This window comes from Cyprinus carpio, chromosome A17, assembly GCF_018340385.1.
Source record: "Cyprinus carpio isolate SPL01 chromosome A17, ASM1834038v1, whole genome shotgun sequence".
In the NCBI taxonomy this organism is placed as follows: domain Eukaryota; kingdom Metazoa; phylum Chordata; class Actinopteri; order Cypriniformes; family Cyprinidae; genus Cyprinus; species Cyprinus carpio.
In genome coordinates this window covers 23,349,119-23,374,396 of record NC_056588.1, presented here as the reverse complement: position 1 = coordinate 23,374,396, position 25,278 = coordinate 23,349,119, and the positions used below count along the sequence as shown (strand labels likewise).

Genomic DNA, 25,278 nt, shown 5'->3' with positions numbered 1-25,278 from the left:
GACAGCTAGCTGTTTTCCCTGTGTTTGTGTTCAGACTGTGACTGCGGGTGGGATCGGTCAGGAGAAGAGTGCAGACTCTGAGCCCAATGGTCCTGTGGAGCAGGAGAAGAATCACTCGAACAGCAGCACGCTGTCAGACCGCAGGGGCAGTAACTCCAGTCTGTGTAGCATCGAGGAGGAGCATCGCGCCGTCTACGACATGGTGCAGTCCATCCTGCTCTCCACACGAGACAACGTCAATTTCGTCAACGAGGTCTTCCATCAGGTCAGAGACCGAGTGCTCCAGTCTGTAGCTTACATCATGTCGTCTTACGTTTGCATGTTTTTAGACATGGTCTACTTGGTTATAGATACAGTGAGTCTAATAAATATTTGGACACTTGTCCAGGGGTATTGTTTGCAGCCTCACAGTGAAATGTGTATTAGGCATACGTCATGATATGATATGCTATGCTATATCACAAATGTCTTAATTATCATTTTAAGAGGTCTTAAGTTTGAGGATGGAAAAGCAGAAATCACAATACAGCCTAATGTTATTATTACACTTCAAAAAGCATGTGATTTAATCAAATAAATATGATTGCTGCACGTTTAAAGTAAAAACACGGTGCAGTTGTGCATTGTACAGGCCAATAGATTATTTATGATCAACTATTGATGAATAATGTGTGTTTACTGTATGTGTGCAGTATATGTTGTACTGTAGACTGTCCTAAGAGTGCATATTTAACCTCCCTCATAGTTAGTAAAGTGTAGACATTTTAAAAATAAAACAGTATGTGGATTTTACCAGTGTTAGCATCAGTATGTATACACACACATTCATGTCTTGGAGCCACTGTATAATGCGTACATCTGTGAGTAGTGTGAAATCAAGTAATTTATTATTTGTATCAGAAAATATAACTTTTGTTCAGATGCTGCCATCCTGTGGCCAGAATCAGGCTACTTCAGAAGAATTCTTTTGTCTGTTAATTCAAACAGCTCAAAAGTCCCTGTTATAGAAGAAGAAACTTTAAAATGAAAATTGTGTATCATTTGTTCTGAATCATTACTTAGGCTTTCCTGCTGCCGGCCTGTGAAGCTTCAGCCACTCGCAAGGTGATCAAAGTCTACAGGAAGTGGTTTCTGCAGGAAAAACCCAATTTCATGGCTGAGCCAGAGACGACAAGCCAGGAGGAAGATGGAGAGGAAGAGCACCTCATCTCTGAGACGGACAGTGCACACGTGCAGGTATGGTCATGCAAAAAATGCTGTTGATGCTGATTCATTGAGTTATTCCCACTCACCTGTTCTGGATCAACCCGTCAGGTCTTGGAGACTCATGGGCATAAACGCTCGTCCAGTTGGGGGCGCACTTACTCCTTCAGCAATGCCATCAGCAGAGGCTGTCTGACTGAAGAACAGAACCAGGACGTGAAAGCTGGCGTCCAGCCCACCCTGCAGGTGCTCAAACACGAGCCCTCTCATCTCACGCTTAACATTAAACAGAAATATTATTACAATTTAATGGAACTGTTTTCTGTTTAAATATATTTTAAATCCTTCAGATCCTTCTGAAATCATTCTAATATGCTGATCTGCTCATTTCTTATTATTATCTATGTTGAAAATAATTGTGCTGCTTTAATTTTAATTTTTTTATTAATTAATTAATTTTATTTTATTATAATTTTTTTTTTTTTGGGGGGGGGGGGGGGGACTGTTCCTCCAAAGGTACGGAGCAAGTAAAAGAAATAAAAATAAATGCTACTACTACTACTAATTATAGCTTTATTCAACAAGGACGCATTAAATTGATTAAAAAATAAAAGTACAACTTGTAAAACATTAACAATGATACAAAAAAAAAAAAAAAATATATATATATATATACAAAGAAAGTTTAAAAAAAAAGTTTTAAACATTTTATATATCAAAGAATCTTTAAACAGTGAAATTTCTTTATCTAAGTTTCCCAGTCACAGTCTTTTTTATTATTATTATTAAAATTATTAGACTTTTGCAGCACTGAAAAGAAACATGAGAAACCCAGTTTACCCTCACAAGGGTTTGAGAAAAAGAAATTGAAGTCGAAATAGCAATTAATACTACTAAAATTAAGTACAATGTTAGATGATATTTATACTTGTAGTTATTTGCTCTTCAGTGTACAAGTAGTCACTACAAGTAGTCGTGACAAAAAAATAAATAAATAATTAAAAATATTTTGTGTTGGTGACAAGCTACAATAGCTATAATATAGTTGTTGTTTTTTTCTTTTTTATAAGAACTTAATAGGGCCCCAATACAAAAGCAGTACCTGGATTTCAACACAACAAGAGAGTTAAAAAAAATCTTAACTCTTCCCAACTTTTGTGTAGTTGAGAATTAATTGTTTAATGTCTTCTCAGGTGTTCCTGACAAACTCTGCCAACGTGTTCCTGTTGGAGCCGTGCCAGGATGTGCCCAAGCTGCTGGAGAACCAGCTAGAGGTGTGCCGAGCTGTGCTCAGCGTCTACCGTCACATTATTATGGAGCAAAACATGAACCGCCCGACCTGGTCAGTCACACACTGCATAACACTGAATCTGTATAGAGCTCTGTTCTGGTTTACCTGCTGTTCACAAACACTGAGCTTATTGTGTGCGTCATATTATTCCAGGGAGCAGTTGCTGCAGGTGTTGCTGAGGATCACAGAAGCAGTGATGAAGAAACCACAGGAGAACCAAAGGAAAGACACGTTTGCCCACAGCCTGGCCAGCATCCTCTTCAAAGTGAGTATAACATGAACAACCCACAGGGTTTCTCCAGAGGTGGTACCATCCTGATCATGTGCACACATACCATACTGTACCTTCAACTGACTGAAGCAAACACTGTTTACAGGCAACATATTAGGGGTTCTAATAATAAGTTCTAATAAAAATTACCTAGCTCAAGCATATTCTACAAAAAGCCAACATTAATTATACACCACATAACAGCTAAAAGAGGCCCTTTTGCAGTGTAGTTTAACAAATGCATAAGTTTGTAAAACATTGCATTAAAGCCATTTTTATCTACTCCACACCCAGAGGCAGAACCAAATGACAGAATAAGTGATTTTATTATGGGAAAATTGATTTGAAGAATGATTTTAATGCTAGACAATAAAGTTAACATTCTTTAATTTCTGTCTAATTTAAACAAAAACTCTAATGCCAGTGGAATGTTTTACCCTGTGTAGTACTTTATTGTTATTGTTGCGTATGATGATGTAGTTGATATGGGTTGATGTGGTGGAATTGTGTGCTGCTGTCATTTGCAGACGATCTTCGTGGCGTGGGTGCGGTCCAACCTGACTGTGTTTATCTCTCGTGAGCTGTGGGACGAGCTGCTGGCTGTGCTGTCCTCTCTCAGCCACTGGGAGGAGCTGGTGTTCGAGTGGGCCAGCATCATGGACTCTCTCACCGCAGTACTGGCCCGTCACGTCTACGGCCTGGACCTCCACAACCTACCACTGGACAAACTCTCAGAGCAGAAGGAAAAGAAGCAGCGTGGCAGGGGTGTGTGTGTGTGTGTGTGTGTGTGTGTGTGTGTGTGTGTGTGTGTGTGTGTGTGTGTGTGTGTGTGTGTGTGTGTGTGTGTGTAAATGACATGGAATAGATAAGGCCTGTGTGATATAGATTGATATGTTTCCAGCTTTTGACTTGGGGTAGACTCTTCAAATAATGCAGTCAAGTCCTTCACTTCAGTAACTGATTACTCTTAAATTCAAATGAACTAAAAATAAGCATGACGTTTGCAAAAAGTATATTTTGATTTACTCACAAATAAAAAATGAAAAATAAGCTTTAATAATGCATTAATTAGGGTCATGCATTCTTAAAAGTGTCTATATAAAGCATTTCATATTTTAATGTTCTTATTAAAAATAAGCTTAATAGGAAAACATACTTCAGAGCAGCTTACTCTAAAGAAAATATATCATGGTTTCCAAAAAACATGAAGTGGCACAAATGTTTTCAAAATCGATAATAATCAGAAATGTTTCTTGAGCAGCAAATCAGCTTATTAGAATGATTTGTGAAGGATCATGTGACACTGAAGACTGGAGTAATGATGCTGAAAATACAGCTTTGATCACAGGAATAAATTATATTTTAAAATGTATTTGCTTTATTTGTGATATGCAAATAAATGCAGCCTTGTTAAGTATAAGTGACTTATGCTTTCATAAACATTACCAAATATTACTGACCACAAACATTTGAGTGATAGTGCATAACATGTTGAACCATATAACATGCAGTGTAGTTTATATGATTAAATTACTCTTCAAGTTTAGTTAATTCCTGGTGCAGTAGTGTTTTTTTTTTCTCTCTCCTCAAGTTTATTGACCATAAACTATAAACCATGACTTTCTTTTGTGTAATGAACTAATCTTAATTTTCACCCCCCTATATTGAATGCCAGATCATGAAAGAATAAAATGGAACACCATTTTGACATGTTGGCTTTGCATATAAATAACACCTCTGGATTTCTCTGAACATTAAAATCTCATTTGCAGAAATAATTCGATATGTGGAGTTTAAATCAGAGACAGTGATAATATTAATAGTAATTTTGTGTGTGTGTGTTTTTCAGGAGTGATGCAGGACTCCCAGAAGTCTACAGATGGAGCGCGGCCGTTCTCTTTGAGCTGGAGGAGCTCTGGAGACCAGGTGGGCGCTCAGGAGCCCATGAGGTTCCGCAGTGCCACCACCACTGGAGCTCCCGCTGTGGAGAAAGCTCGCAACAACGTCAGGCAGAAAGCATCAGGTTAGAGCAAATCCACAGGACTCATAAATCCTGTCATAAAAAACTGTTAAAGAAATTAAGGCATAAAACATTTTTTTTTTTTTTTTACATAAAACAGCTATTTTTGGTCTTGCAAATTGCTGCACAATACTGTACAATACTAATGTATTTCTCCCACAACTGCTTCAAGCTTGAATGTTTGTAGTAGATAAACTGAGCTCCTTCACACTGAGACATGCAGAACATGCAGACATCATATATCATTTTTGTAATATTCACAGACACTAGTTTGTGTCACTATTTGATTTAGTGTACTGCTCTGCTTTTGATTTATTCATCCAAGATTTGCCAAATTCCGTGACATTTCGCATTGTGCTGTAAATTCCATTTTTATGACTCCACAGTTCAATCCATGGGACAGAGTTGATGGATTTTTTTCTTGCTGTCACCATGTTTAGAACAAATGGAACTGAAGCCATGTGATCCAAGACTAGCTGACCCACACAAACACAGTCAACTGAATTAGTATTAGAGTACAACTGTCACTCAAACATGAATTTTCTGTCTCTTTGTCTCCTTACACGCACATGCACAGAAATATTTTCCTTTTAATCTTTCCTGGTTTGGAGATGATTGTATCTCTTTATGGTGGAGAGCTGCTTGAGTTTGGAGCAGATGCGTTTGAGCCTGAAGGATGCCTCTCGCACACGCCGCCCCCAGAAACATCCTCGATTGTGTGTGCGCACATGAAACGACGTGGCTTTTCTTTTGCCTAATTGGATTTCTCCAACATTGATCTTCAAACAGCCCAGCGTCCTCCCTCCTCGTTAGGAGAGCCGCCTCATCAAACTGCCTGCCTGTTTTTGATAGTTTCATTAAGAGCGTAATTAATGCTCATTAATATGCATAAATAGGTAACTCGGCGAAAGCGATGTAATCTAGAAAGAAAAGGCGGTAATTAAAGCGCGCCGTGGAGGGAATAATAGAGCCCTCCGCTTTCACGGCTCTTCTCCAGACGTGACATGGAGTGGCCAAAAAAGCACAATGCTAATATTTTGTCTTATCAGAGCTGGCAGAGCAAACTTGAAATAATGTGCTTCATATTTCCTTCTCGGCGATTGAGTATCAAAGGATGCCATGAGCCGAACGAGAGCGCGGGTAGAAATCCTCAAAGTGTGTCCTCTGTTTGACTTCAGCTTATTTCTGTTCAAAATACCAATCGGTTGTTGGCGAAAAAGCTCTTTACAGAACACACACTTGCAGCATTCATTCAGGTTGTGCTTTGATGTGATGCCTTCATGAAGTCGTGAAACAGAATCTGCATTTTAGTCTGTGTGTTGGCCTCTGTTCACTGTTACTATTCAACAGCCCCTTGACCCTGAATCCTACATCGACACGACTGATATATCAGTGGAGCTTGAAGAGAGGAGAGGTGTGTAGTGTTACTTTAAGCGATCAGACAGGTCACTTGTGAAGAAGATCATTCTATTTTGTTCTTTTTTTGTCTATTAGGTAGAAGTTGTTCAGCTGTCTTCTTGTATTTGTAGACTGTTGAATCGCATGTGTCAGACAAAGCCGCCTTTCCACTCTCCCTGTTGAAAGACAGACTGGAAGTCAGTTTATTTCCAGTAGAGATGCATATTTGATGCATATTTGCAATTTTCAGATTTAAATATATGACGTTTTACAGAACTTTTGCTTGTCGGACAACTAGCCATTTTTTTTTTACTCTCATTGGTTCTTTTGTGTGTTTGTTTTTGGACCGTTTTTTATGTTCATGAATCTGAGAAATATGACTCTAGGCATAATTGTATTTTCCATCATTGTTTTGCTTAAATCCCATTTGATTTCAGTTTCAAAGTACATTATCAGTATTTCCGAGAAAACAAAACAATGTTTTTTGTTTGTTACTGCAGGGTTGGGAACAACATGCTTTTCATTTAAAGCTGAAGTGTGTCATTTTTGAGGATTTTAAAATACTGTCTCCTCTTCCAGTTTAAAATGCAGAGACATTTCTAAGTAAGGTGTTTTCAAGCCATCAGTCTGAGCAGCCCCACACAGTAACTTAAAGAGCTGCAGTGTTGACGTATTTTTGTAGGCCAGATAAGCCAGCATCACCCTGATTCCCTTCAACAACAAAAAAAAATAGGATTTTCCATTGGCTTCTGGATTTTTGCAGAAAAAAAGCTCTGTGACCAACAAAAGTTTATGATTCTTAAAGGTTTTGTTCATCAGAATAATCTGCACACAACTTTTATGAATTCTGAAGCCTGAGGCTCAGTCAGAGGCGTGAGTTTGGTTGCACAGAAATGACACGCTTCACCTTTAATAAATTGTCTTGCTATTTCCACAGCTGTAGAATGCAACTGATCCTTTCCCCCATCTCTCTCTCTCTCTCTCTCTCTCTCTCTCTCTCTCTCTCTCTCTCTCTCTCTCTCACTATCTCTTTCTCTCTCTCCTCTGCTTCTGTGGGCAGCTAAGCGAAGTCAGTCTATCAGCAACTGTGTGCATCTTTGTGAGGCTTTGCCGGCCACTAAGAGTGTGCCCATGCTGCTCCACACTGTCAGCTCAACCTCACCTTTCATCTCTCACAAACATAACTGCTCTCACAGACTCTCAGGTAACTTCCTGTTTCCTGTCTCCGTCACAGAACTTTCTTTTCCTGTTTTCTATCTTGCCGTCATCTGCTTTCATTTAAGATTTAGCATAGCCAGGAAAAAGGCAGATGATGCATTGTATAAATAGTTTTGTTTTTAAAGGATACTTCGATTTTGCTTTCATTCCAGACTTGCAGAGGAAGTGCAGAGAGCACTAATGGAAACACTCACTCACTTCATTTTCGTTCCAAGAACTGAATTAAAGAGTGTCTCTATAAGCATGTGGAGCATCAAGTTTTAACTTTAGTGTGTTTGCAGGAGTATGCAAGCCTCGTAGACAACCAGTGAGATTGAAACCCTCACAGACTAAATGGAAAGCCCCAATTAATAAAATGCAGCTGTATAAGCACACTATATAACCTCTTTTATTCGATTCTCTATCATCATGCAAATGCAAAAGGTGATTTCCATTAGTGCCCTCCACTTAATTATTGAACCACAGTTTATGATCAGATTTTCAGCATGCATGTTTGCCCTGTTAGAAGTCGAGGGCCCATAAATAGATTTTTTTTCTTGTGAGTTCTGGTAAGCATGGTGATGGTGTCAGGTGCAGCTTTGGTGACAGTATGTGTGTTTGTCCACTAGATGTGGAGGAGTGTCAGCTGTCTGAATGTGAGATGGGGGATGGAGACAGTCCTCTGCCCCGCAGCAGTAGCACCTCTGACATCACACAGCAGATCACCGACACCTTTCCAGGTAACCACACAATCACACACATTACACACACTAATAGACGCATGACTGTAGGGGTTTAGAAATTAACTTATTTATTGAATAGTACAGTACTTTTGAAAAGTATTTTTAGCATTGGCTTAAAACCCGGACCTAAAACCTTTTTTATATTGTTATCCCTTAGACTGTAACATATAACAATTGTAATTCAACAGCACTATAAAACAAATGTAAATTTAAAAATTATTATTTTGTAACAAGTCTATAAAGTCAGTTTCGAGAGCTTTTATTTTTGTGGACAGCTGCAGTGTCTATGAAAGCAGGTTTACAAATGGCTTTGAAATGCAGATGGACTGTATGCTTGCTTAAATAAATCTCAGCCTTCTGCAAATGACACTGAGCCATATTGCAATGCTTTGCCAAAGCAGTGGCGCAAAGCACAATGTTAGAGAACTTTTGTATTGAGAAGGGAGGGGCAGATACGACTATGGAGGGCCACATCTATATTGTTATTAGTGATACTGATGTTTATTCATAGTACTTAGCAAAAAGATGCCAATAAACAAATAACTTGAAAATATACGCAGTGGATTGTTTGCACAGTTGTCAGATTAGCCAATGCAACATAAACTAAGAATTAGTCTGCTGTAGACTGCTTGAAGGAATTTGCTTGAAAATCACAGGCAGCATGATTTCTGATATGTGGGCTGCTGGTGTGAAATACAGGTCAGAAGAGAGATGAGTCTGTGTCAGAGAGCAGCTCTACAGGGAAAAGAGAGAGCGACGCTCCCACGGTCAGTAACATTGCATTGCCTTTGATTCAGTAAATGATTCTTCACATGCTAATTTCATTGAAGTTTTGTGGATATTCTCAGATTCTGATCCGGCGGAGCAGCAGTCCAGCAGATCTGGATTATCCAGCAGACGGAGCTCCAACATTCCTGAAAATTAAACAGCGGGAGAAAAGTGAGCTCTGTCCAATGATCCCTCCTTTTTACAGAAATATTGTTTATCTTTCTTTCTTGCTTTCTTGTATTCTTTTTTGCTTTGTTGTTGACCATAATAATAATTTTCAGCCCTATCTATCTATCTATCCCCAAGTTCTGTTTGATTTTAATTTATTAAAAAAAAGCAAAAGGACTAGAATGAAATGATAAGAGATAGAATGGTAAGGATGACTGATATACAGGCTAAAACAGAAAATAATACTATTGAATAATATTAGTGTATTAGTATACAGTATGAAGAAACTATCAATAGGAATCGTGTTTTCATGAATGATTATCAACATTAATGCAGTTATAAATATAACTGATAATTCTAAAGTAAGGATAATGTATATCTAGCTGATTGTGATTTATTTATTTTATTATAATTTTTTAAGAGAACAACTAGCTGGATGTACATTATGCTGCTTATTACATGGCTGCTTTAAATGAAAAAAATAAATAAGAAATTATTAGCTGACTAAAAACAAAGCTTCCAAAGATCAAGATGTCACCAGCTGCATTTGTATGAAACAAAAGAGAGTGAATCCGTGGTGTGATATGAGAGACATGAAAGAAGCGCCAACAACGGTGTGTTATGCAGCGTTGCTATTGATGGGCATTATTGGGAATAAGAGACCCCGAAATGTTGTGACTGACCGTTAAGAATCAATTTATGTCAGTATAACCTCTCTTCTGTCAGGTGAGAGTGTGAGCAGTGAGACGTCTAATGGTTATCTGAACGATGCTGAGGCGTGGCATGCGGTCGAGGAGGAGCCGGACTCTCCCTCTACTCATGACATGAGCATGAGTGCCACCGTGGATACAGTGAGCCAGAGGAGCCTCCTGCTCAGCCACACTGAAGCACTGGCAGGTACCAGAACTCAACCCAGCTCTTCTCTGATCCAACCCAACACTCATGTGTCCCATCTGTGTAAACCCAAAGCAGCAAGTGCTGTCACATGACTCTGTGTTTGAAAGTTGTGGTGTTCTTGATGTTCTTCTTATTGTTGCCCATTACTTTGGTCTCAGTATTTGGAATGAAGATGAAAGCAGAACGCCATATGATGTATGGAATAGTCCGGGCTAAATACAGCAGCATCTGTGGGATTTTATCATTGATTTCCAGTTTGGAAAAATGTAACACACTTACACTGGAAGTCTGTAAGGTGATTGTACAGCAGCAGAATAAACGTTACAAATAGATAATTCATCACACGCATGAGATTAATGTGAATGGTTTATAAATTTACATTCTATGGTTAACTATGATGATTAGAGAGTGGGGTGGCTGATGGCAGATAAAACACCTTATATACATGTCATATAGGCACATAAAAAAAAAATAATAATAATTGTACACAATATTTGTTACCAGATTATTATCCATAGACTTGGTTAGCACCGGTGCTGTAGAGAGAGGAATTTAACCCAGAGCATACCTTTAATCGGTGGTGCTCCAGGAGCCCGAGGCCCACTAACGTCCAAGGGGAGTCAGGGTGATAAAAAAAAAAAAAAAAAAAAAAAAGGGAAAGTGTATCATGATAAAAGGCTAAAACAACAACAAAAAATTAAGATAGTTCTTTTTTTAATTCATCCTGTCAGCAACTTTTGATTTCCATTGCCTTGGAAAACCTGCATATTTGAGGGCACCTAATAAAGTAATTTATTAAAAAATAGTTAATTGACATTTTTTATGATAACTATATTTTCATTGGATTAAAATTATGTGTAGAAAGATTTTGAAAAAAAAAAATCTGACATTTATAAGACTGTGGGAGACAGTAAAAACAAGTTCATATAAAGCCAAACCCCAAACAAATGAAAATTCTGTAATAATCATTTTTGTTATGCATTTTTAAATTTTATTATTTTTTGTGTTGATTTAATGATTAAAAAAATACACCGCAGAGTGTGACGTTATATCATGACTGCTGCAGTGTCCAAAGAAATATTGCATGATTGAAGTTTAGTGTGACCGCCCCTTTATTTAGTAAATCACAAACGACTGTAAAAGGCATGTAAATTCAGTGGTTAAAAAGAGGCGAAGCCTTGAAGTGCATTCAAAAAGCCTGTAATCCTGAAGTTTATTTTCAGAGAAGTGTCAGGCTTTAAATCATCCTAGCGTCTGCTACTGATTATTCGATGATTACATCAGGATCAGCTGTTGTGTCTCATGTGTCGTTAAGTGTGTTTGATTTCCCTGTTTGTGTGAAATGTGATTCCACCACCCTTCCATCCATCACTGTGTTGTTGTGTAGGGTCAGATTGTCCCCCAGTGTCTCCGGCTCTCCTCTTGCCTCATGGCTGCTGTGAGGGCCCTCAGCTCCTGGAGGATGCCATGAATGTGCCTCACCATCTGGGTACTGCACTCATCCTCTCAACCTCCCTCAGACCAAACTCATCTTGTGTACTTCACTCTGCCTCCATCCATCGAAGGAAACATATTTCCAAACCTTCATATAAGCAGCTTTCTTCTAAGACAACATCTTAACCAAAATGAAACCTCATGAACATCTTATTTGAAATGCTCTTCATGGACAGGAGCATGGTGTTAACACTAGTTTTAGAAGTATTTAGGTTTATTATTATTTTTTTTATTATTATTTGCATTGTCTGATTTCTGTTTGTCCCATGTGTCAGAAGTGGGACTTTTATTTTGACTTGCCTAAATGTTGGAGCTCCCATTCCTATCTTCATTAGCCTGCTGTCTCTGTGTAACATTTCTCTGTTATTTCATTTTTAATGCTTAAAACAAGAACAAATATCTGTCAATGGAGTATAAAACATCCTCAAACTTTCCTTTGAATGTTTTTTTTTTCAGCCCATTGGCAAATATTTACATTTATGCATTTATCAGACGCTTTTATCCAAAGCGACTTACAGTGCATTCAGGCTAACAGTTTTTATCTAACGTGTTCCCTGGGAATCGAACCCACAGCCTTTTGCGCTGCTAACGCAATGCTCTAATCATGAAACAAAACTTGCTCAAGTAAATGTATCTTGATTTAAGAATCTTTAGACATTTGAACTAAAAAGCAAGACATAAAAACCTAGAAGAAGAGCTTTTTGCAATGTGTTCAGAAGGTACAATAAAAGTTATTTCCATATTCTAGTGTTTTATGAGATTTTATGGCTCATATAGTATGATAGAGTGAGATTGTGGAGCTCATACTTCAGCAGGCAAGCACTTCAGACACAAACTGAGCAAAATTATGCAGTTTGGTGCAGATGCTGATATTTATATGACCAAAAAATAAGATGAAATTCTGCTTGTAATGTAAATCGATGAGATCTTTATGGCAGATACTTGCATAAAACAATATAAATATCAGTCATCACTATATATCTCTAATAATATGTCTTAGTAACTGGGTATTTAAATGCTTAGTTTTATATCAAAACATATAATGTCGTGCAATAAAATGATGATTGAGAGGTGAACTAATTTACTTTCATCAAAAGCCTGAGGATCAGATTTGAGACTCTCATTTGAACATGATTTTATTCTAAAAAAAATAATAATAAATAAATAAATAAATAAAGCATCGGTTATGCCAAAATCAACGTTCTTTCAAGGCCTCTTAAAAGTTCCTGTGATGTACTCACTCTGTGTGTCTGCTCTTCCTTCCAGACAGCAGTGAGTTTCTGGCTGATGACATCAGCATCATCGCCGGCGGCAGTTTAACCGGTTGGCACGCCGACTCGGCCTTCGTCCTCTGGAGGAGGATCTTGGGGATTCTCGGTGATGTGAACAGCATCCGCTGTGCCCGCATCCACGCCAAGGTCTTCAGTTACCTCTATGAGCTCTGGCACAAGCTGGCCAAGGTAGGTTCCCTCCATTCCCTGCAAAACCTGGTTCACAGTTACTTTAGAAACTAAATGATGATGAACTCGTCCCTGAACTCCTGTTTCAGATCAGAGATAATCTTGGGATCAGAGTGGATACAGACACAGCCGTGGCCAGACCCTTGTTCATCCCTCCACTGCGCATGCTGGCCTCCTGGCTCTTCAAGGTAACAAGATATAAATGAGAACAGAATGATATAACTGTAATGATAACAATACAGATATAGCTTTAATAATCACTGAGTTGAGTCCACACCACAACTATAACGATAATGGAATAGAGGAACTTTATATTTGGAATCACTTTCGGAATTTCCAGGCGATGATTGATAAAAACAATTGGCAACCAATCAGAATCCACCTGACTTTAAAGTATTTAAAGTGGCTGATGACAGAACTGCAGTAGAACGTTACCATGCACTGGTGAGGTTGCTAATATAGTTATTATTATTATAGTTATCTTTAAGGTTATCATTCTTGGTGTGAACAGGCCTTTATTGGGAATTAATCTGTATGAAATAAGCACAGTGTGTAGGAGAGAAGCAAACAGATGATAAGAACTAGGTGGAATGCAAATACAGCCCAGTGATGTCATGAATATGCTTATTTGGGCATGCTTTACTGTATTTCCTCTGGAGCTGTTGTGTTGAATCGGAATAGGCAGATTGAATACTGAATGACTTGTGATGTGTGTGTTCAGGCTACCATGCTGCCGTCAGAGTTCAAGGCTGGGAAGCTCCAGGCGTATAAGCTGATCTGTGAGATGATGACCAAACATCAGGATGTGCTGCCCAACAGTGACTTCCTGGTGCACCTCTACCACGTCATGCACAAAGGCTTCACCAGCGACGATCAGGTACAGCTGATTCTGCATGCATGTTCTTGGTTTTACACTTCTGTTTGGCACATTATCGATTATAAACAAATATATGGATAGATATAAATAGACACCAGGACGGGACTTGGCATAGGAGTTGATGAAGCTTCCGAGGAAATTATAAATCATACTCATCAAGAAAAAGTACATCCACCAATGAAGAGGGGTTTTAGACAACTGTACATCTAACTGAAAATGCATTGCTGTATTGGTTTTCATTCTCTTCTCTTTTATTTTAAGATATTAATTTGACAGTGTGCGACAAATTATGTCTGTAGAACTTAGGCCTAAGTATTTAACCCGAAATATCCCTTTAAAAAGAATTTATATATAAATAAAAATCATGCAGTTGACCACTAGATGGTGCAACAGTCTTTCATTCCTGTGAATTCAGTAAAGGCTCACTAAAGCGGCCTGATTCTGTATGTGATAGTACAGGTCCTTCTCAAAAAATTAGCATATTGTGAAAAAGTTCATTATTTTCCATAATGTAATGATAAAAATTAAACTTTCATATATTTTAGATTCATTGCACACCAACTGAAATATTTCAGGTCTTTTATTGTTTTAATACTGATGATTTTGGCATACAGCTCATGAAAACCCAAAATTCCTATCTCAAAAAATTAGCATATTTCATCCGACCATTAAAAGAAAAGTGTTTTTAATACAAAAAAAGTCAACCTTCAAATAATTATGTTCAGTTATGCACTCAATACTTGGTCGGGAATCCTTTTGCAGAAATGACTGCTTCAATGCGGCGTGGCATGGAGGCAATCAGCCTGTGGCACTGCTGAGGTGTTATGGAGGCCCAGGATGCTTCGATAGCGGCCTTAAGCTCATCCAGAGTGTTGGGTCTTGCGTCTCTCAACTTTCTCTTCACAATATCCCACAGATTCTCTATGGGGTTCAGGTCAGGAGAGTTGGCAGGCCAATTGAGCACAGTAATACCATGGTCAGTAAACCATTTACCAGTGGTTTTGGCACTGTGAGCAGGTGCCAGGTCGTGCTGAAAAACGAAATCTTCATCTCCATAAAGCTTTTCAGCAGATGGAAGCATGAAGTGCTCCAAAATCTCCTGATAGCTAGCTGCATTGACCCTGCCCTTGATAAAACACAGTGGACCAACACCAGCAGCTGACATGGCACCCCAGACCATCACTGGCTGTGGGTACTTGACACTGGACTTCAGGCATTTTGGCATTTCCTTCTCCCCAGTCTTCCTCCAGACTCTGGCACCTTGATTTCCGAATGACATGCAAAATTTGCTTTCATCCGAAAAAAGTACTTTGGACCACTGAGCAACAGTCCAGTGCTGCTTCTCTGTAGCCCAGGTCAGGCGCTTCTGCCGCTGTTTCTGGTTCAAAAGCACACGCCTGTGCACGGTGGCTCTGGATGTTTCTACTCCAGACTCAGTCCACTGCTTCCGCAGGTCCCCCAAGGTCTGGAATTGGTCCTTTTCCACAATCTTCCTCAGGGTCCGGTCACCTCTTCTCGTTGTGCAGCGTTTTTTGCCACACTTTTTCCTTCCCACAGACTTCCCACTGAGGTGCGTTGATACAGCACTCTGGGAACAGCCTATTCGTTCAGAAATTTCTTTCTGTGTCTTACCCTCTCGGTTGAGGGTGTCAATGATGGCCTTCTGGACAGCAGTCAGGTCGGCAGTCTTACCCATGATTGCGGTTTTGAGTAATGAACCAGGCTGGGAGTTTTTTAAAGCCTCAGGAATCTTTTGCAGGTGTTTAGAGTTAATTAGTTGATTCAGATGATTAGGTTAATAGCTCGTTTAGAGAACCTTTTCATGATATGCAAATTTTTTGAGATAGGAATTTTGGGTTTTCATGAGCTGTATGCCAAAATCATCAGTATTAAAACAATAAAAGACCTGAAATATTTCAGTTGGTGTGCAATGAATCTAAAGTATATGAAAGTTAAATTTTTATCATTACATTATGGAAAATAATGAACTTTTTCACAATATGCTAATTTTTTGAGAAGGACCTGTATGCTTCTCTCCTAAACATTCACAAAGAATCATTATTGAATAATCAAAAGAGTATTAGACTGATCTGATTTTGACTGATATACATTAACCTTTTTTTTTTCTTTAGGTTTTATCCCTAAACAGGTTTTTTTTTTGGTTTAGATGATGTTCAGATCACCAGTCGTGTGTGTGTGCTGGCACTGCGCTGCGTCCTCTCTCTTCATTTCTGTTTCTTTTTATTTGGTCAAAAAATAAGAGCTCCCTGGATGTTGAGCTGCAATGGAGATTGGACAGAAAAAAAGGCAGTGAAAGTGATTTTTAACACTTTTGTGGATCTACGAACTGTTGTGTGTCGATAACAGATTCGATTTGTGTCACTGTTGGCTTGAAGTCTCACTCAAATCCACATAGGAACAGATCTAAAGGCCAGATAGAGCTCAGAGACAACATGAGCGGGAGTGTAGAAGTGCATCACTTCTGCTGTTGTTTTACCACTCGCTTGATGGAGCTGTTAAAGTTAAAGGGCACCTATTATGCAAAATCCACTTTTGGACATAAATATGTGTTGGCGGTTTGTGAACGCAAACACCCTACAATGATAAAAATCTACCCACTTATTTTTTAGTCCCCATTAAACCAAATCAGTCTCATTAGACCTGCAGTTTTGATTCTCTGAGCAGTGTGACATCACATTGTTTAGGCCCCGCCCACGACCGCTGACTTACAGTCCTGCATTACCGTAGTATCCGCCCTCAGGGAGTTCAAAACAATCGTGGTGCTCGGTGTTTGGACGTAAGACTGAACCTAAGAGTCTTGATTTTCTCTTTGTTGTTATAGTGCTTAGCTAATGTTTTAACCGTATTTGTGTGTGTGTCATTTTGGTAAAGCGCATAGTGAATGTTATCGTAGTGTTTGTGTGAATGTGTGTTGCTCATCCGTTGTTGCAAATGAGCTGTGAAACTCTACAAGTACATAAATGTATCAAATAAGCATTCAGAGACGACCTGGGTTATTCTCATAAGTGTCTATTCTGCTGGAGTCTCTCCTTCATCGGTGTTTGACTTCATACATGTACGGTTTCTCTCGCTCTCAGTCATGTTGCTACCGGCTGTTTGTTGCTGTAGGTATGCAAAGCAGAAATGTATATGCCACGCCCTCTTCTGAAGACTGGCTGGAATATGCAGCTCATTTGCATTTAAAGTGATACACACCAAAACAGCTCTTTTTTTAGACACGCCCCAAAAAAAGACATTTTCCACTTGTTGTATATAATAAAAAACATCACTCTTATTTACTGAAATGTTTTATAAAATTATATTTGCACTTGTGTTCTTCCTGACAAAAACACCACAAAGTTTAGAGTTCACATCTTATACACTTCTGAAAGAACTGTTTGTGTTCACGACAGTACAGTTTAACAGTCAGCCAACTGCAAAAACAATGTGAGTTGGGTTGGATATGGGCTGCAGTTCAAACACAGTTCAGTGATGTTTCATTCGTTTCTGGTGCACTGAACATTTAATAATTTAGAATCATATGTGCAACTATATGCTTTACCTCAGAGTAGTGCAAATACAATACACAGTTCTCTGCAACTGCTGGCAAATTGTAAGCTCACAAGGAGAGTTTATTGAATATCCTATAAATGCTCAAACACTGCAATAGATTGTGAGCACGGATAAAAGCACTTTTGAATAACACTTGAATCTACATCTAGTAAAGTTAATTTCTGCACTGTCAAGCTTAAAAACATGCAGTGCGAGTTTAAAACACGCAGTAAATATGTTAAGTTGTTTTCCATTTTGTTTATCTGTATTTTAATTTACATTTTATTTTATGAATAATTAATAAAATTACATACAGTGTGTTTTTTTTAAGGTTTTAAAGGTGGTTTTCAGTTAAAAGTATGTCGTAACAAATACTGCAGTTAAAACTTAAGTTGTGATATGTGTATGGCGGGTTTATTGTTAGGTAAATTTGCAGATAATCATACAAATCATTGTTTTTTTTTGTTTTTTTAATCAGACAATAATCATACAGTTAAAAATTCACATTGTGACCTCCCTAAGGATGGGTCTTGACTTTGACCTTCGGACTGTAGAAAGTGCAAATTAAATGGGTAACTGGCAGAATATTGGAAAGAAAGAACTAAAGTTATTGCTCTGCCTTCATCAGAGAAGAGATGCTGTTGTGAGGAAAATGGGACATTAATGTATTTGACTGAAGATTAATGGGCACATATTTACTGTCAAATAATAATGATGTGCATGTAATTAACACTGCATCATAAAATATAAATAAATAAATAAGCAGTGTTAATTTTATGGTGATTTTGTATCCGTAGAATGTTGCTGGTTCACAAACAGAATTACCAGCACAAAATATCCCTTTGAGTGATTGATACATCAATATTTATTGATGTATAATACGTTTTATTGTTTAAAAGAAATTGTGCTATGCTATGTATGTGTGCAGGTACCCTGATCAAACTGAAGATGTAGATCAGGGGTCGGCAACCTTTTCGGCATGATGTGCCATTTTAAATTTTTCTGGTTAACCACTGAAAAACCACAACCACAACACCCCCCCCCCACACACACACACACCCCCACCCCATTTCATGCAAATAGTTTCTGAAGATTTTTTAATAAATTATTTAAACTTTAAAAAAAAATACTGATACACAATAACAGATACACAGTGTGCCGTGTGTGTGTGTGTGACAAGGCCAATGCATTAAAACAGTTTAATCACCGTTACATACACACACACACACACACACACACCACTCGCACACAGAGATCTGAGATCGCACTGTGCAAAAAGTAACATTCAGAAGCTCATAAACTTGTCAGCGCTGCCACGCAAATTTTATTAATTGATACTGAATCGCTAAATTATATTTCTCAGCAACAAGGAGGGCAAAATCGCTGTTTCTTCAAGTAACTAAACTCAGCTCCATTGTTTGTAGAGAGAGACAGACGCAGACAATTTACACATCTCTCTCTCTCTTGCAGCTTTATGTTACCTCGCTCTCTTTAATGTTAAACTGACACTTTGCGTTCTGCTTCTGTGAACAGTAAACCCCGCCTACTTTGATATGATTGGCCATCTCAGTCATTTTGACGTTAACGAGTGCTGTTAGACCGCTGAGGCTTTGATCTGAAGCGCCTAGTATGTGCAGCGTTCGTGCGCATCCATAGACCAGCGTGAGTTAATTCTCACACTTTTATAGTATTTTAGCTCCTAACTGGCTGTGTGATTATGAGAAGTTAATACCTCAAAATGTACGTCAGTATCAACCCTCTACGGACACCCTGGCAATTGAATCGCCATTGGCTAGTAAATATTTTAGTTTACTCGCCAGACTGATATATATATATATATATATATATATATATATATATATATATAATATTTGTAAAATGGTGCAGTTTTTTAAATATCTGAAAGTACACTATTAATTTACATCAGTCAGTCAAGCTTTATAATAATAAAGTATTTTTTAATAATAGAACTTTAATAATTAGAAGTAAACTTGATAACCATGTTTGAATGCATATTAGTCATTTTAACTGAACATTTTAACTGGACTTGTGGTGGTGCTTTTTTTTGTCATTCAGTGTTTCTGTAAAAAAAAAAAAAATTATAAAAAAAAACATTGGGAAAAAAACTAGTAAAAATACTGAGAAGATAGTAATGATACGAATTCTCAAAATAAGAACTATAAAACACACTAAGGATTACTAAGGATTAATGAGCTGCTGGATACATGAATATTAATCAGGTTTTGTGCGTATGTCGAACTGATTTGCTGAAATCAAAACAGGGACGATAATAGGTGAGCGCCAGCCAATGAGATTGCCATTTGCGCATTAACTCCACCCACTACTGGAAAACCCGGCTGTTCTTAAGAGCTGAAGACGTCCAAAGGAACGCTGTTATTTTGACAGGAAAATAAAACAAAAATATTGTTTAAATGTAGCGCGTCAATTCACCCTCTCTCTCTCTCTCTCTCTCTCTCTCTCTCTCTCTCTCTCTCTCTCTATATAAATGTGTGCTAAACTTATACTTAGCCTTCAGCTAACACACTGGCGGGTAAAAATCTGAGAATTTATTAGCCATTGGCTAATATTAGACATCATTTAGTCGCCAGAATGAAGATTTGGTCACATATGCGAGTGATTTACTCGCAGTGTAGAGGGTTGGTCAGTATGCAGTTTTCCCTATTGCTCGCGTGCCAGTGATTATCCCTCTGCGTTCCACTGTTGGTACGTGTGCCGTAGGTTGCCGACCCCTTCTGTAGATAATGATTAAACCTTTCTTTGTGCACTGATATAGGAACAGAAAAGTCAACAAATAAGAGCACTGCTAACAGTAGTTGTACTGCTGGCTGGATTTAGTGAATACACACTGGCCATCATCACATTGATTTTTACCTCCATCGTTTGGAGTCACGTAGAGGTCAAAAATGGAGGTATTTGTCTAAGAGCTGCAGTACATCTGGAGTCTTCAGATGGAAAGGACCAATCGTGGCACATTCACCCATGTGTCTGTACATATAAATGTCCTTGCACTGCTCTGACAATTTAAACCGTTTGGCCGTGTTTAACTGTCACAGACACACATGCTGTGGATTCAGATTGTGCTTGCTGTATTTACCGCTGCATAATAGTCCCGCTTTGCAGAATTGCCGCTTCCTCCAAAATGCTCATTTTGGGTAATCACGCAGCAGTTTGGTGGCGCTTAATTACTACTGGTTGCTAAGCATTGCAAAGGTCAGTTATTGCAGAATGAGGGTAAAATGTCCCTGCAGATGCATCGCTTCCACCAATTTCACATCTCCCTCTCAGCAGGACTTTTTCTGCCGCTAGGATTGTCTATATTGTTTATTTGTTTGTTTGTTTTGTTTTTTCTTCGTCTGACAGCGTTTACAAAGGATTCAATTAAGAAAGATGAATGTGGCCAGGACGGAGCAGCCGTGTTTATGCATTTGTTTGTTTGTGCTCATGGCACAGTGGTTTAAAAAACTGATCTGAGAGAGGCAGAAATGGTTGGTGGTTTATAAAGTGGTTAAAGCATACACAGAGTTATGTAATGATTCACACCTTCAGATAACTTATGAAGTCTAGAGATTGTGCCTCGAAATGTTGTTTTGCGGTTAACCTGAGTTTAAATCTGTCAGTACTGTAAATTTTTTAAATGTATCTAATTTATTGCGGTAATTAAAAAAAAAAAAAAAATGCACCCTTTCACTGCATTACATTTCATAAAAAATTTAGTTCCTCATTATTTTGAAGAAATTGACACCCACTCAGAAACGCAATAGTAATGTTCCAATTGTGATCGTTTTGTGAATCTGTACTGAATCACAGTCAAGTGATTCATTTTTGAATTGATCCAAACAACTCATTATCCAGTTAAAGTGAGTCCGTTAGCAAGGCACTGAACTGTTCATGTCTATCTGACTTTATACTTGTGTTGAGCTTGAGTGTGCGTGTGACTGATGGTGTGAAAAATAATTATTAATTCTGGATTTTAGTATTGATGATTACATGACACATACATATTACATACTTGAGTTATTTGTGAACTACGCTGGTTGTGTAAACCCATAGCGTGAAATGCTTGATAGTGGACATGTCCACATTTGTATGTAAAAACAATAAATAACATTAAAATGGCACAAATTTATGCACATTTCTTTGCTGCTGTAGCAGATTCAAGTGATTTAAAAAAAAGAGTATGATTGCATAAGTTTAAAAAAAAATGTTAACACAAGTTGCCCCATGTGACTTCTAACTTTTAACTTTTATAGGATTTATCAGTCTATGTTTATACTAATTCTCACCACACATTTGGTTTTTGTTTATTCTTAAATTAGTGCTGTCATATTGTACTCCTGTAGCTCAAGTGGTAGAGCATTGCGTTAACAAGCGCAAGGTTGGGGGTTCGATTCCCCGGGAACACATGATAGGTTAAAATTGATAACCTGAATGCACTGTAAGTCGCTTTGGATAAATATTTTAATTTAATTTAATTCATATAAATGCAGTATATATATATATATATATATATATATATATATATATATATATATATATATATATACTATATTATGGAAACAAACTTTTACTTTGGGTGTGATTAATCAATTTGACAGCACTCTTTTAAGTATTTTATAGTATATTTTGTTATTTTTTACTTGTTTGCACACTTGAACTGCAGTAAGATAAAAAGATATTATAGTATATTGAAGTTTAATGTGTTTATGGTATATATACGGTTTAATAAAATAAGATGATTTTTTTTTTAGTTTATCCTTACCTGTTCAAGTACTTGATTGGTGTGTTTCATCCACCACTGCCCAACAGATTATCATTATTAATTTTCCCCCCCTCCTCTCTCATGTTCTGATGTGCTCAGGATGTGTTGAACGCGATGATTAGGTGGTGCTCACCACGCTTCTTCTTCCTGGGCCTGCCGGGCTTCACCATGCTGGTGGGAGACTTCATCACGGCGGCTGCTCGTGTCCTCAACACTGATTCCTTTGAGGTACCGCTGCTGTCAGTCCTAAAAAAAATACATCTGCATCTACACTACTTACAGAAGCACACAGCTTCATGTAGTGTTTTCTCCACTCATGCTCATGTCAGGCTCCACGGATCGAGGCTCAGACAGTTCTTGGTTCGCTGGTGTGCTTCCCTAACCTGTATCAACAGATCCCCTCTTTGCAGTCTGTTCCCGGATCTGAGGATATCGTAGTTGGCAAAGAGGACATGAAGGTATGCCATTACAAAAGTTAACCAAATCCCTTGTTTTATTACACATTTCTAATGACTTTTTTTTAACTATTGTTTAATACATGTGGTATACAAATATGTAAACCATGCTCACAAGACTGAACCTTGAACCGTTGATTAGCCTTGATATATGTTACCAGATGTATTAGTATTAACTGTCCTTGTCATGCTTTCTGTCTGTAGGACTACCTTGTGAACATCCTTTTGAAGACGGCACGCAATGAGACATGTGAAGGAGCCAGGTACTCCACAACCAGAACATTCCTTACCCACCATTCTCCTGACTGACATAGATCCAGGCCACTGAGCCTTATGTGTAGTGATCTTGCATTCATTTTTGATATTTTATTTTGTTCCTATTCAAATGTCATGCATGATTGCAACCACACTGATATGTTTTTAGGTGTGTAGCAATCTGCAGTCTGGGGCTGTGGGTGTGTGAGGAGCTGAGGCAGACAGAAACTCACCATCAGGTCAAAGATGCCATTAATGTCCTGGGCGTCACGTTGAAGGTGATTATATTTGATCTGTTTTTTCACCATTAGTCTCTTCTACTAGTCTGTATTAGTTAGTTGGTTTTGAACTGTATCTCTGAAGACAACCATGAAATTCCAAAGATCACATAGGATTGCGAACGTTTGTTACGCTCAGTCTTCAAAGGAAACCTTTTGTTTTGCCAGGTCAAATAGGCTTGTGTTTTTCCCTGATCAATTTTATTTATATGTAAATAAACAATAAATATAATGGTCCCCAATGGTACTTCAGTATAACATAACATGTAAAGTTACCACAAATCTATTGATTATATACAAATTCCAAACGGTTAGCACCTGTATTATTGTTCAATTGCAGTATAGATGGAAAGATAGTCTGAAATGTAGTTGAGTCATTTAAAACCACTCATTTTCGAATGATAACTTCCATCTTAAGTGTCCTCGTTCCCTTCCTTATGCAGCACTGATCACATCCTGTTCATATTGACTCAAAGCAGCTCAGACCAAAATAAAGCTTCGGCAGAGGAACAGGGTTTCCATCTCTAAAAGCATGTGCTGAACTGTTGGGAGTTTATGTGTGGCTGCCTCTCTTCTATTACTCTGAGAAAACACTCATTCTCTCACCTCAGATTCCACATGAGCCCAGAGCAAAAGAGAATTGTGGGTAGAGCAGTAGACACAATCCATTAACCTGGGATCTCCCAGCAATGTTTCTTTGTAAAATAAGTTGGTGATGAATAGAAATAACAATTGTCCTTTTTATAACATCATATTAAAAATACCATGTTTTATCACTAATGCTATTATCACTAATACCAGATGATATTGAAAAAATTTTGGGACAACTGGTTTTACAGTAAAAGGTGTGTGTGTGTGTGTGTGTCTGTGTGTCTGTGTCTGTGTGTGTGTGTGTGTGTGTGTGTGTGTGTGTGTGTCTGTGTGTGTGTGTGTATATAAAACCATAGTTCAGATATAATCAAATTAAATGGTACATTTGAGTTAAGAACATTCTAGTTGTTTTCTCTGATCATTTCAAAGTGGAGTTTGTATTGCGGTTCAATATGAATTGCAAGTGGAATGTATTTTATTAGTTTTTTTTTTTTTTTTTGTCAGTATATTTTATAATACACTATTGTTGTTCAAAAGTCGATTTTTCAGAAATCTAATTCTAATATGCTGATTAGCAGCTCAAGGAACATTTCTTATTATTGTCAATGTTGAAAGTTCTGCTACTTAATAGTTTTGGATTCTTTGATAAATAGAATGTTCAAAAGAACAACATTTATTTGAAATAGAAATGTTTTGTTACATTTTAAATGTCTTTACTGACATTTTTGTTCAAATAAAAGTTTTTTTTGAGTGATAATGTATATTTTATAAAAAGGTATAACCTTATCTACTTAGTATTATATCAAATTATGCATATAAAAAAAGAAAAATTAAATGTCTTTCTTCCTGATCATGTTCATTTAGTGAAAAAAGTTTTTTTTTTTTTTTTTGTCTGGACTGTAACGTGAGAGTGAATGTAATTTTGTTTTTTAGTTTGGAAATAAGGTGGTGGCCAGTGGTGGCCTGTGACATCTTTCAGCTACTGATTTCTCACTGGCAGCACTTACAGAGACTGGATCCGTCCCTTCCAAAAAGAATTATAGAGGTACGATCTCCCATCACATCCACATGATGCATCTGTTGCAGTATTGTGTAAGGAGCGCCTGCTTAATCTCCACTTTTTCGTCTGTTGTAGATTTTGTAGCAACCATAGCATTTCTTCTGCCCCGTGCTGAACACTCAACAGTTGAGGCAGATAAAAAGGTAAGCAAGCAAAACATCTCTGTTTGTGTAAGCAGTGTTGGACATGGGAATTCAGAATTAGTAGCACACGGCAGTTCATCTAGTCTTTTTCTACTCATTGGTCCATCCTTCCTAACAGCTTGTTTATGGCAGGTTTATTGATTGTTTTGTAGTCATGTCAAGAGTGTGCTGAATGAATGCTTTCTCCGTGCACTCTAGTTAATGGTGTCTCTACTGCTGTGCCTGCTGGACTGGTGCATGGCCGTACCTCTCTCTCCATCCTGCTGGAGCCCATCACTATGACTGTGCTGGATGACCCCGCATCGCAGAAAGCCCCTCTACTCGACTACATTTACAGGGTGGGTACAGGCGTTTTTGTTGCTTAAAATTTAAAGCAG

At 38.0% G+C, this 25,278-nt stretch overlaps 1 pseudogene; it reads left to right on the top strand.

Annotated features, from left to right (window-relative positions):
* LOC109102706 overlaps positions 1–25,278 on the top strand; it is a 35,930-nt pseudogene that overhangs the window by 5,140 nt on the left and 5,512 nt on the right.